Genomic DNA, 12657 nt, shown 5'->3' with positions numbered 1-12657 from the left:
TTCAGGTCAGTGGTTGTTGGCTAATTAGTGATTTCGGTGAGAAGCCTGTCTGCCTCCACTTTCCCACACACTTTCTTTCCCTCAGACCTTTCCCCTCAGACTTTCAGCCTGTGAACACAAGGACAGGCAACATGTGAGGAGCTGTGTGCTAGGCAACGTGCAAGCACACTGTGGGTTATTTCACTTACTCCTGGAAGAGCTCACTGGGAGGAAGATGCTCCAGGCACTCCCATTTTACAAGTGAGAAGACTAAACTTGGAGAAGTCAGTGAACCAGGACTGATTTGACCTTTAAAGATAGTTCCTGGTATTTGGGGTTTATCGTTTTGACTTAATTTCCTTTCACTTACTCCTTTTTGTTCCTCATCAGTCTCTGTACCTTTTTGTTTGTTTTATATTTCTCAAGGAGCTTATGATTAATAAAGTCAAGTATAAGCAATGATCTCTAAAATTCTTTGTAAATTATTAGAAAATTACTGTTTTAAGTAACTGAATTCTTGAGCTTATTTCTTCAGCTTTATCTTCTTTGTGGCATGTATGTAAAAACATTGCTCTTTTTGACATTGAAATCTATGGTACAACATTCCAGCAAAATGATTAAAGGACAGTAAAAAGGAAACTGCTACGACAGGAATAGTTCCTTCTCTCATTTGTTCTTATTTCTTCTTTGAGGTTTTCTTTTTTTTGTTTTACTTTTCATCTTGTTTTTAAAAAGGTATTTTAGAGCCAATGGTAAAATAAACATGCCACCTACATTTAATAATGACAAAGATTTTGCACATTTGCTGTTTAATTTTCCTGTATCTAGAGAACTTTAAACTAAACTCAGGTATCATGACATTTCCTTTAAATACTCTAAAAACTGTAACATTATGCTGGTTATCAAAATCAACAATAACTTCTCCTTAATCACATAAAGAGTACCTAATTAAAAATTTTCTAACTGTGCCTAAAATGCCTTTTTATAGTCCTTTTGCTTAGACTGTGATCTAAACAAGGCCCACACATTGCGATTGGTTATGTCTTTGAAGTAACTTCACTTGTCGTTGTTGTTAAAACTACTGTTGTTTCAGTTTTAGTTTTGCTCCTATGGCCCCTTTTCCCTTTCTACTTCTTTCACCCTTTGATTCACCTTTATCATAAGGTCAGGCTGCATCTACAATTTGGAAGAGCAGAGCCAGCCCCCAAGCCCAGAGCAGGTACCAAGAATGCAGCCATGTAGCCATGGAACAAGCCACTTATCAGAGTAATTTCACTGAGCACAAAAGGTAGTGTGGTTAGGTGATCTTCTTGACACATTGTCTGGAGAACCTTGATAGGCCTATTAAAAAAAACACATTTTAAACACACACACACCAGTGTGTGTGATCCTCACTTTATAGTAGAAAGATCCTCACTTTATAGTATTTGCTGAGATGACCTTATCTACCATTCAAGGATTTCACTCTTGTGTGTTTTGAAGCCCAGAAGAGATAGCGTGCAGTTGGGGCTGTTTAGGTTTGGACCTAAAATCAGGGCTTCTTATGTGTGAGAGGTGCTTTCCTGCCCCCTCCACCAGCCCTTTGGTTACTTCTGGATCCAGAGACAACCTGAAGGCTACCTGCTTCACCTGTAGTCCCAAATCAGGGCCTTTCTCTGTCACCTATCATCAGAGCTTGGTTGTTCATGTCACTTTGCTTCAGAAACCCACTGTCTGCTAAGGCAAAAGGGTCACACAGGTACTTGCTAATTTGTTCAACCCCTGAAATAGGTTAAGATGCACACCCCCTCAAAAGAAGGGATGTAAGAAATGGCAGAAGGCTGGGGCAGAGGGATGAGCAGTCAGAGGATGTTTGGAATAAATTTGAGGGCCCTCAGACCCTTCACCTAAGAGAGCTGTCTTTTTGAAGTAAGATATTGTAGAATTTCTTGGTGCTCTTCATCTCAGGGAATAAACCCACTTGTTTAATAAAGTGCTCTTTAACCATGCAGTTGAGGTTTAAATAATTAAACTTTGTATCCACCAAAGGTAGGTATTTTAAAATAATCAGATTGTTACAGAATCATTATTGTAGCCATTTATGGGTAACCAAAGTCTGCTTATGTATGGGCCAGACTCCTGCATGGACATTCTGTACAACTGAAAATCATTAATAATAGGAAGCATTCTGAGTCTCACAAAAGGAGCAGGAGGAAATACAAGATGTGATGGTTTTTGTACATGTGGGCAGTGGGCTTTAAGAAACGAAATCAAACGGACAGCAAGTGTTGGCAGAACGCTTCCTTTTTTATTGATTCCCATCTCTCATATGACATTAGAATTAGACTGGGATGTTGAAATGCAGTTGGCCTGTGGCATACGGAAAAACTTGAAGTTGATGTGATTGGCCTCAGCATTTTTCTGTTAGGGGTTTGTTTGTTTGTTTATAAATCTTTTCATTTCCTAGTGTTTTCTTTCCATTTTTCTATTAAGTTATGATTTACGTGTAATGACAGTCATCCTTTCTAGTGTAGAGTTCTGCACATTTTAGCAAATGCATATAGTCATGTAACCATCCTCACAATCAAAATGTAGAGTAATTCCTTTGACGATTACAAATAAAGCCATTATAAATGTCTGCATACAGGTTTTGGGAGAACATACATTTTCATTTCATTTGGGTAAATACTTAGGCAGGAGATTGCTGGGTTATACGGTAAGAATATGTTTAACTTTCTAAGACTGCCATCTGTTTTTCAAAGTGGCTATACCATTTTGCAGCCCCACCAGCAGGGTGTAGAAGTTCCATATTTACTGCATCCTTGCTAACATTTGTTATTGCCAATATTTTGTGTGTTTTTTTAAATTTTAGCTATTCTAATAGTGGTATCAGGTCATAGTTTTATTTTGCATTTCCCTAATGACGAGGCATCTCTTCATGTGCTTATTTGCCATCCACATATTTCTTTGGTTAAGTGTCAGTTTCAAATATTTTGCCCATTTAAAAAAAAACTGGAATGTTTTCTTATCATTGAAGCTTGAGCTTTCCTTATATATTTTGGATATATGCCCTTTATCAGATATGTAGTTGCATATCTGTGGCTTGTCTTTTTCATTGTCTTCATTTGCAGACACTTACTGCCTATATGGCCTCTTTATTTTATTGCAAACATTTCATGCACCACAGATGTCGTGCTGTCACAGGACTACACCTACATTACAGGAAAGCATGGTGCAGGATTCAGTATAGAGTTTACTTAAGACACTGGTGAAGAGAGATGGACAAGGAAAGGCTTATCTATGACTTGCTCTTTAAAACCAGTGTCTATGCCAACAGAAAAGGCATGCTATTGTTGTTTTTATTTCTAATTAGTATATACAGGCAACTTACATTTTTAAGCCAGTGTACTTTATGATGGGAATGTGTTCTCTTGATTCATAAGTGAAACGGTTACAAAGGAGTCTTTGGATACCTGTGAATGCAACTATGTTCTTTTCAACATAGCACACATGGGAAAGAAAGAGAAAGCCAGAGGGCAGTGAGACATAGAGGGCTTGGTGGTGTGAAATGAGCCCTCTCTGACCACACGCTCTGGGAGGAAGAGGAATGGGAGACAGGGCTCCATTATTTCCCACAGTTCCTATCCTGTGCTTTGTAGGCAATACAAGAGTTTCTCCAAAGTTTTCCAAATCCTCACATTTGATACTACTCCATTGTAACAAGTCAGATTAGAGAGAATGGAAGTGGTTTTTAGAAATGATCTGTTTTAGCTGGTCTAAAATAAAAACTTCACAGTAAGTAGTGGAGATGTGTACATTGTACCTCCCTTGATACTATTTAATGTCAGCTACAGCTCACTTCTTTTGTGTTGGTCTCTCTGTTGGGGCTGTTCTGTCTCCTACCTGCCCACCCTGTCTACTGTTGCGTCATTTCTTCTGGACCCATTCTAAGAGAGACAGTGGCCAAGAGAATGGACTCTTGGGTTTTGCTTTTTTTTTTTTTTGAATCTTAGGACTTCATTTTTCATCATTATTCACTTTTATCTTATAAAATATGAGAATTCCTACATTTTTAATACTGGAAGAACTTGAGAGAGAACTTCTATTCCAGTTCTTTTCTTCATTGGTAGGAGGATCCAGGCTCAGAATTTCACAGGGATTCATAATCTTGGAGCTGCAGTGTATGGCAAGGGGGGCCTTGAACACAGGCCCCTCACTTCTCAGAAAAGCTGCCTGTGGAGGGTGCCTAGAAAGAGGACGTTCAAAAGTGCGACTCAGGTGAGGTGTTGGAAGCACCACTGGGTTTAAGTGTAAGAACAGTTAAGAAAAAAACAATGGATTCATTTAAGTTATCTTAAGGCTATGGAAAAAGATATTAGGCTTTTAATTCTTTTAAGAAGTTAAATTGTCACAGCAAGAGCTGAATTTACAGCACCCACATATCTGAGCTAGGCCAGATGCTGCGAGAAGATAGCCTGTGGTTGGGAGGGTTCCTGTGAGTGAGTTTCCACTGTGATCAGAGTGCAGTGTGCCCCTGCGACTACTCATTGCCATGGTCGCTGGAACATGGACATCAGACAAGAAAGGATTTGTACTGCAGGCTGCAGTATACAAACTTGTCCTCAGTCCTGTGTGATCTGGGAGACTTGTGTATCAAAAGAATGTGGGAGATATGCTCTCCAGGAGTTGCTCAGAAGCCTTTTTAAACAGATCCTGCCCAACTGCTTTTTAATCTCTGATAAGGGAGTGATACCTAGACCCACCACACAACTTGGGGCCACCCAGGAGCTGCAGTCAGATAGCAGTAGGAAGCCCTGGATCCAGTCCATTCCAACAGCCCTAAAAGGGTGCTCACCCTCAGGAATGAGTCACCATGGCCAACACCCTGGAGTGTCTACTATGCCCCAGGCCCTGTTTCTGCACTTTTTATGTGTATTAAGACATTTAACTCCCCTGTTAGGGAGGGACCATTAGTATTTCCATTTCACAGTTGAGGACGTGGAGATAGAGAGGGCTTAAGTGACTTGCCAAGGTCATACAGGCTGTTGTGAAGCAGCTGGGATTTGAACATAGTTCTCTCTGACTTCCAGGCCAAAATTCTTATCTAGCATATCACACTGCCTCAGTATTCACTCTGCAAACACTTAATGCCTGAAACACACTGTCTTATAGGTAGCCAGTACCCTCAAGTGTTGCCTGAGGCCTTGAAATGTGTCTAGTGCCACATGTTGGAATGACAGTGTGTTGGATATAGTGGGTTAAATAAAATAGTATATTATTAAAATTCATTTCACTTTTTTTTTTTACTCTTTTTAAAATGTGGCTGCTATAGACATCCTTAACTTTCATGTGTGGCTGACATTTTATTTCTGCTGGAGAATGCTGGCCTGGAGGATTCCAAGCCTTGTCACAAAGAGGCCACTAACACTGCAGGGTAGCTGTGGGCAGCTGGCACCCCACCCGCCAGAATGGCCTATCTCCCCTTATTGCTAAGAGATGGAACAAGTCAAAACCAACATTCCCCAAAGAGTTTTTTGCAGGATATTAATAGCAAAACCAGTTTCCTAGTAAAATATAGGCTTGGTTATGTTCAGGATTTTATATTACTTGAAACAGATATTGTTTAACTATATTCTTAAGTTGTTTCAAGTGTGCCTCGATTTCCTCATGGATGAAATGAGGAAATTTGCTTACTTATTGATCAAATGTTTTAAGTGAGCTTTGCTTTCTCGTTGCCACACAACTAACTGGAATCATTTAGAACATAACATCCCTACCATATCTAATTGCTATGAAGAATAAGCAGATTAATCCATACAAAGTGCTTAGAAGAGTGTCTGACGTGGAGGAAAGCTCTCAACAACAATTCCAGGGCTGTGAAACTCATTTTCACCGGAGGCCACTTTAGCCTCCTGGTTGCCTTCAAAGGGCCAAATGTAATTTTAGGACTGTATAAATGTAACTACTCCTTAACAGTTAAGCGAGAGCTCGGCACTGCCTCCGGGTAGAAACAAGGTGCCAGGCCAGATAAAACAAGGTGGAGGGCTGGATTCAGCCTGCGGGCCTTGTGTTTGCCACCAGTGTTAGCCAGTATTACTGCAGCAGTCTTCGTAGTCATCACTGCATTGAGTTGAAGGAGCAGCAGGATTTTGAATGAGGAGATGCAGCAAGGCCTTTGGGGGTCGTGCCCCAGCTTGCAGACCTGAGTCAGCGAACTCAATTCCCTAGGTAGCTGGAGGCACCCACCCCTTAGAAGATAGTGTGATGACCCTTGGACATGCCTCCCACCCACCACAGCCCTTTGAACTATAATATAAGAAGTTTCTCAGTTGGCTTCTCCCCTTCCCTGAGAAGAAGTCCGTCGATACTCTCCTCTCCATCCAGTTCTATTTCCTGGGATGGCTCTGTCCCCATCACCTGCCCCACAAACTCACCAAGATCCTCTGTTTTCTAGTTGCTTGATTAAACCAGTGTAAACTGGCTTCTTCGGTACAAGACTTCTCAGAGCTCTTAAATTGCTAATGTGCCTGGAAGAGGTCCCAGATGTGAATGCTGTTGAAGTGTTTTTGCAAACCTACATGATTTGTTTTTGGAAATATCTTCTGGGACTAATGTTCTGTAAACCACTTGCAGGGAAACATTGTTCATAAAGGTTCTGGCCAGCTAAAAAGAAAGCTTAGCAATATAATCTCTTCCTCCACTTCCTTTTGAACAGATTTCAAAAGTACTGAGCATGGAGCACCACCAGACATGGGCCTGTCTTACACACCCTCCTACCCCTTCTCCTGAGTTCAAAGAGAGTGATGGATTTGGGGACTAGATCCATTGAGTATCCAGGGATTTGCTCTTGTTTTTAAAGCTAGCAAATTGAGGACCCTTTCTAAAAAAATTAAACCTTGGTAGTTTTCTTTCATGCTCTTTAAGAATTATAAACACAGAACAGTTTCCCACCCCAACTCAGCACCTTCCCTGCCGAGTTTCTGGGAACACATTATTCTGTATTATTAGAACATTCATTGGTTTATGGCTGGTTTTGTTTTTCTGTTTTACCTTTCCCCCCAGATTTTACTTGTTTATTCACCTTCCACTGATGTTTGTTTCTCCTGTCCTTCTCTGAAGGCTTCCTTGAGTAACTCTCTGGACAGTTAAACAAAGCGTAGATCTTAGATCTAACTAGGACAAAAGGACAGGGAACTGCCTTGGCTTCCACCCTTGTTTCTGTGTATTAGCCCTTGAAGCTAGTTGAGAGGTGCAAGGGATTGCATTTCTTTACATCTGGTTACATCTCAGTCTATGTCTTCTCACTATCAGTCCCTTTGAGTTGTTACCTAGATTGAAAGTTCTGTGGGGACAGAAACTGGCCTTTTCTACCTTTAGTTCCTTCCTTCCCTTCCTCCCTCTCTCCTTCCCTCCCACCCACCCTACCTTCCTTCCTCCCCACTAACTCTCCTTTCCTTTACAGGTTCCGTCTAAAATAAAATTGTTTTGTTTGAGAAACCCTAATGTCAACATACTAACTTATGTAGAGAGGATATTTTGCATGCTACTAGGAAAGCTGTAACAGCTATGAAATGTTATCTTGTGAAATATTTCATGGCCCCTCCCCTGTGTGTCACACACTGCTCTAGGAGTGTTTTATGTGCTATCTCTTTTCATGGTCACAGTTAGCCTTTAGGGTATTTGCTGTTATTATCTTCCTTTCACAGATGAAGAAACCGAGGCGCAGAGGCAGAGGCAGAAAAGGCAAGTAGAGGCAGAAAAGGCAGGACGATGAGCCAGGGCCGGTCAGCTCCAGTACCAAGGGCAAAACTGCTAATGCTTTCTCTCCACCTTCCTCCTGGCTGTCAACCCTGGGTGGAATAGAAAGGGGCTAGTTCCTGTCCTCCGTGTGTTCCTGGGCTGGGATTGCCCTGCCCACTTAGACCATGAGGTCCCAGGTGGCTCAGCGTCTTAGGAAGTTAAGTTTTGATAAACCTTATAAAAATAGAGGCCAATAATTAACTTCTCAGCTGTTAATGTTAGCACTCAATTTTTCTCAGACCAGCTGCAGCTGGTGGGAAACACTCAATGAGTAACTGTCAAATGAGCTAGGCCTGCATGTTATTTTCTAAATGATTCCAGTTATTTAGTAATGTAACATTCATTTTGTTTCCTGCTTGGTATAGCTCAGTGGATTGAGCACCGGCCTGCAAACCAAAAAGCTGCAGGTTTGATTCCCAGTTAGGGCACATGCCTGGGTTGCAGGCCAGGTCCCCAGTGGGGGCTCTTGAGAGGCAACCACGCATTGATGTTTCTCTCCCTCTCTTTCTCCTTCCCTTCCCTTCTCTCTAAATAAATAATTCTTTTAAAAAGATATGTAAAAAATATTCATTTTGTTGCATGGCAGTGTGAAAGTGGAGCTCATTTAAAACATCACCAGTAGGTAAGCAAATGTTAAAATTTTTGGCTGTGAGATATTTAAATATCATCTTAAATTTTTATAATAGTTTTTAAAGGATTTCCCCAAGTTTTATTCTTGTTTCATTGTTGCTTATTTTGTTCAATTTATCTAGTCCAGTGCCTTTCACAAAACAGGTACTCAAGAAGAAATCTTTAAGTCAATTTATAATTTAGCAAGGGATTTTCCCATATTCTTTCTCATTTAATTCTCAAAACAGTGTTAAGATGGAAGCAGGTATTTCTATTCCCAGTTAAGAGGTCAGAAAAGTGGCTCAGGAAAGATCATTTTAGGATACAAACAGCTTCTAGCTTGGAAATTGTTACTGTAAGCCAGAAAATTGTTTTTAATGGTTAGTCACACCCCATAAGTGGTTCCTTTTAGTTCTAACTTACTTTATGACTTTATGACTGCTAAAAATAGGAAAAATTACAATATTTATTGGTTTCTTCCTATTTGGTAGACACTTTAAATGCATGATCTCCAATTGTTTCTCAAGGCAACTCTATGAAATGAGTAATGTTCTTACTCATCTAAATGGGGGAGAAAGGAGGGTGAGCGAGAGTCCCTTACTTGCCCAAGGTCAAATAGAACTTGAAGCCTGCTCCAATTAGAACAGGAGATCCTAGAACACTGGCTGTGGTGGTATAAGCATCACTACTTCCCCTTCATAGTCATCAAGGCCAAACAGTTGTGAAAGCCAGCATCAACTCACGTTCTTGGAATAAAATGTAACAACTGTAGGGCCAGTGACTTGTCATTAGGAAGCACATGACTGCCAGCTGGAGCTTTTTAACATGCCTTAATTTTGTTTACATGTGCATGCCAGGGTTCAGATTGCAAAATAATGCAAATGTGCATTTGATTTTTGGAGGTCCCTCATGCTATTTTTTTATTGTTTCATATTTTTAGAGCAGTTTTAGGTTCACAGAAAAACTGAGATGAAGGAACAAAAGTTTTCCATGTATCTCCTATCCCCAAATGTGCACAGCCTCCCCTACTATCAAGATAAACCTACAAGGATGCATGCTAACCGCCCAAAGTCCATCATTTACTTACCATTCCCTCTTGGTTTTGTACATTCTGTGGGCTTGGGCAAGTGTTTAATGACATGCATCCATCATTGTGGTATTGCACAGAGTATTTTCAGTGCCCTAAAAACCTCTGGATGCTCTGCTCATATATCCCTCCCTAGCCCCAATCCCTGGCAATCACAACTATTTTACCATCTTTTTAGTTCTGCCTTTTCCAGAATGTCACCTGTTTGGAATCATACAATAGTATATAGCTTTTTCAGATTGGCTTCTTTTGCTTAGTAATGTGCATTTAAGTTTCCTCCAGATCTTTTCATGGCTTGATAGCTCATTTCTTTTTAGTGCCAAATAATATTCCATTGTCAGGGTATATCACAGTTTATTTATCCATTCACCTACTGAAGGACATTTTGGTTGCTTCCAATTTTTAGCAATTATGAATAAAGTTGCCATAAACACCCATGTATAAGTTGTTAGTGAACATAAATTTTCAGCTTCTTTGAGTAAATACCAAGGAGCATAATTGCCGGATTATACATTAAGAGTACGCTTAGTTTTATAAGAAACACGTAACCTGTCTTCCAAAGTGGAACCATTTTCCATTCCCACCAGCAATGAATGAAAGTTCCTCTTGCTCCATATCTTCTTCAGCATTTGTTCTGGATTTTGGGTATTCTAATCAGTGTGTAGTGATATCTCATTGTTTTAATTTGTATTTCCTTGATGACATATGATATGGAGCACATTTTTATGTGCTTATTTGCCATCTGTAGATCTTCACTTGTTCAACTTGCTATTTTAAGATATGAACTAGGCCAGATTGCTCATAAGCTATTTAGTTAAGTAAACAAAATTAATTATTGAGGAATTCTTTAAGAAAAGAACCATGAAAAATGATTTCCTATTTCTGAGTGGCATATTTAAACTTCAAGAAGAGGCTAAACATGATGCAGCCACTGTGGGAAACAATTTGGCAGCTTCTCAAAACATTAAATATAGAGTTATCATATGACCCACAAGCTCTACTTTTAGGCAGAACTACCCAAGAGAAATGTAAACATGGCGGCACTAAAGCTTGCACACACATGTTCATAAGAGCATTACTCAATTGAGTTGTTGAACCCAAGTGTCCACCCATTGATGAATGGATGAACAAAATGTGATAAAGCTATACAGTGGAATATTATTTGGAAGTAGAAAGTAATGGAGTGCTGATACATGCTACAACATGGATGAACCTTGAAAATATGCCAACTGAGAGAAGCCAGACACAGAAAGTCACATATTATGTGACTCCATTTGTATGAAATGCCAGAATTGGAAATTCATAGACACAAAACTAGCTTAGAGATTGCCAGATTCTGGTGGGTAGAGGGGAGCAGGTAGGGAATGGCGGGATGGGGAGTGACTGCTAATGGGTACAAGGCTTCTTTTTGGGACAATGAAAATATTCTAAAATGAAATAACTGATTATTTCATAACTCCATGAAAGCACTAAAAAACAATGAATTGTATACTTTGAAAATGTAGATTTTTTAGTATGTAAATTATATCAATAAAAAGTAATACATGTGTAGAAAAGGAAAATCCAAAAAAATATACAGCTTCTCATAAGGATGAAAGTTCATAATGTAGCCCATCCTGGGTCATATGGTAACTCCATGTTTAATGTTTTGAGAAACTGCGAAACTGTTTTCCACAGTGGCTGCATCATGTTTATGCCTCTTGAAGTTCAAATGTGCCACTCAGAAGTAGGAAATCATTTTTTATGGTTCTTTTCTTTAAGAATTTCATTATGTAGCCCACTGCAAATTTGGAACATTAGTCCCAATTTCATTATGCTAAAATGGTCATTAAAGAAAAATGTGATGACTTTCTTTTTATCCTAACAGTGTGTGTCACTTGGTAGAAATCATATTCTGTTCAGAGGCAAGAGAGTTGACTAGGTAGATCACAAGTTACAATGTCAGTTCTCAGCAAAAACTGTGTTTGTAGTCCTAATGAATATATGAATCTTTAAATCCCATGCAATTTTTAATGGTAAATTCAAAACTGCTTGCTAAAATGATTGATGTGGCAGAAAATTAGTGGGGCTAATTGGGCCAATAAATATGATTCTAACTCACTAGGATAAAAGGGCAGATGGGTAAAGATAAGGAAACGTTATGTGTTAGAAGATGTTTCCTGTTCTGATGAAGTAATCTAATTTCTGAATTTTCATGTCACTGGTTACTTATAAATGTCTTCCAAGTATGTTAGAATTTACATGGGTCTGAAAGTGAAGCATTTTCTAACTTTGAGCTATAGAAATTGTGGCCTTTTTAGGGGTTAATGCCTTAATTTTTTTTTTTGCTATTGAAATAAGTGTTCCTTGTTTCCAGTTAGGGCCTTAAATCATCCTCTCATTTTCCCATGTTCAAATCCCTCCTAAAGATTCTTGGAGATTACATTTTTCCCCTTTAATGGTCAAAAAGAGTAAATTCTGCACAGCATTTCTTGAGTATTTTCCTCATTGTGGTATACTTTCCTCTAAGTAACTGATAAGTCAGAATATTTACAGGAGACATAAATGACATATTGTCTTTTTAAAACAGCTTTATTGAAATATAATTCACATACCTTAACTATTCATTCAGTTAAAGTGTCCAATTCAGTGGTTTTTAGTGTATTCACAGATTTGTGCAACCAACATCAGAGTCAATTTTAGGAAACTTTTTATCACTTTTAAAAGAAACCCTGTGCCTTTTATCAACCACTGTATCCCTACCAACTCCATCCCCATCCCTAAACAACTAATCTACTTTTTGTCTCTATAGATTTCCCTATTCTGGATGTTTCATATGAATGCGATCATATAGTAGGTGGTCTTTTTGACTGGCTTCTTTCACTTTACTGATAGGGTAAAGTTTATCAAAGAGTTTTATACTAAAAAGTATCAATTCATCATGAACATTCAACAATTATAAACAGAGATGCACCTCAGAATAGAGCACAAAAATACATGAAACAAAAACTGACAGAAAGGGAGAAATTGATGATTTAATAATATAGTGTTCGGAAACTTCAATACTCCATATTCAATAATGGATAGAACAGCTATGCAGAAGATCAACAAGGAAATAGAAAACTTGAAGAACACTATAATCTAAGTACACTAGCAGATATCTGTCGAACACTGTGCCTAGCAGCAGCAGAATACACATTCTTCTGAAGGGCACGTGCATATTC

The 12657-nt window shown here is 39.1% G+C and overlaps 1 protein-coding gene across 1 annotated transcript in view; it reads left to right on the top strand.

Moving 5' to 3' along the window:
• ADAMTS9 (ADAM metallopeptidase with thrombospondin type 1 motif 9) overlaps positions 1-12657 on the top strand; it is a 165864-nt gene that overhangs the window by 12797 nt on the left and 140410 nt on the right. The gene's annotated exons all lie outside the window — the stretch shown is intronic.

The sequence above is a fragment of the Phyllostomus hastatus genome, unplaced genomic scaffold, assembly GCF_019186645.2.
Source record: "Phyllostomus hastatus isolate PE091 unplaced genomic scaffold, TTU_PhHast_1.1 phas_contig_16, whole genome shotgun sequence".
Classification (NCBI taxonomy): domain Eukaryota; kingdom Metazoa; phylum Chordata; class Mammalia; order Chiroptera; family Phyllostomidae; genus Phyllostomus; species Phyllostomus hastatus.
The sequence above is the reverse complement of the archived record's forward strand: the minus strand, read 5'-3'. Positions and strand labels throughout refer to the sequence as shown.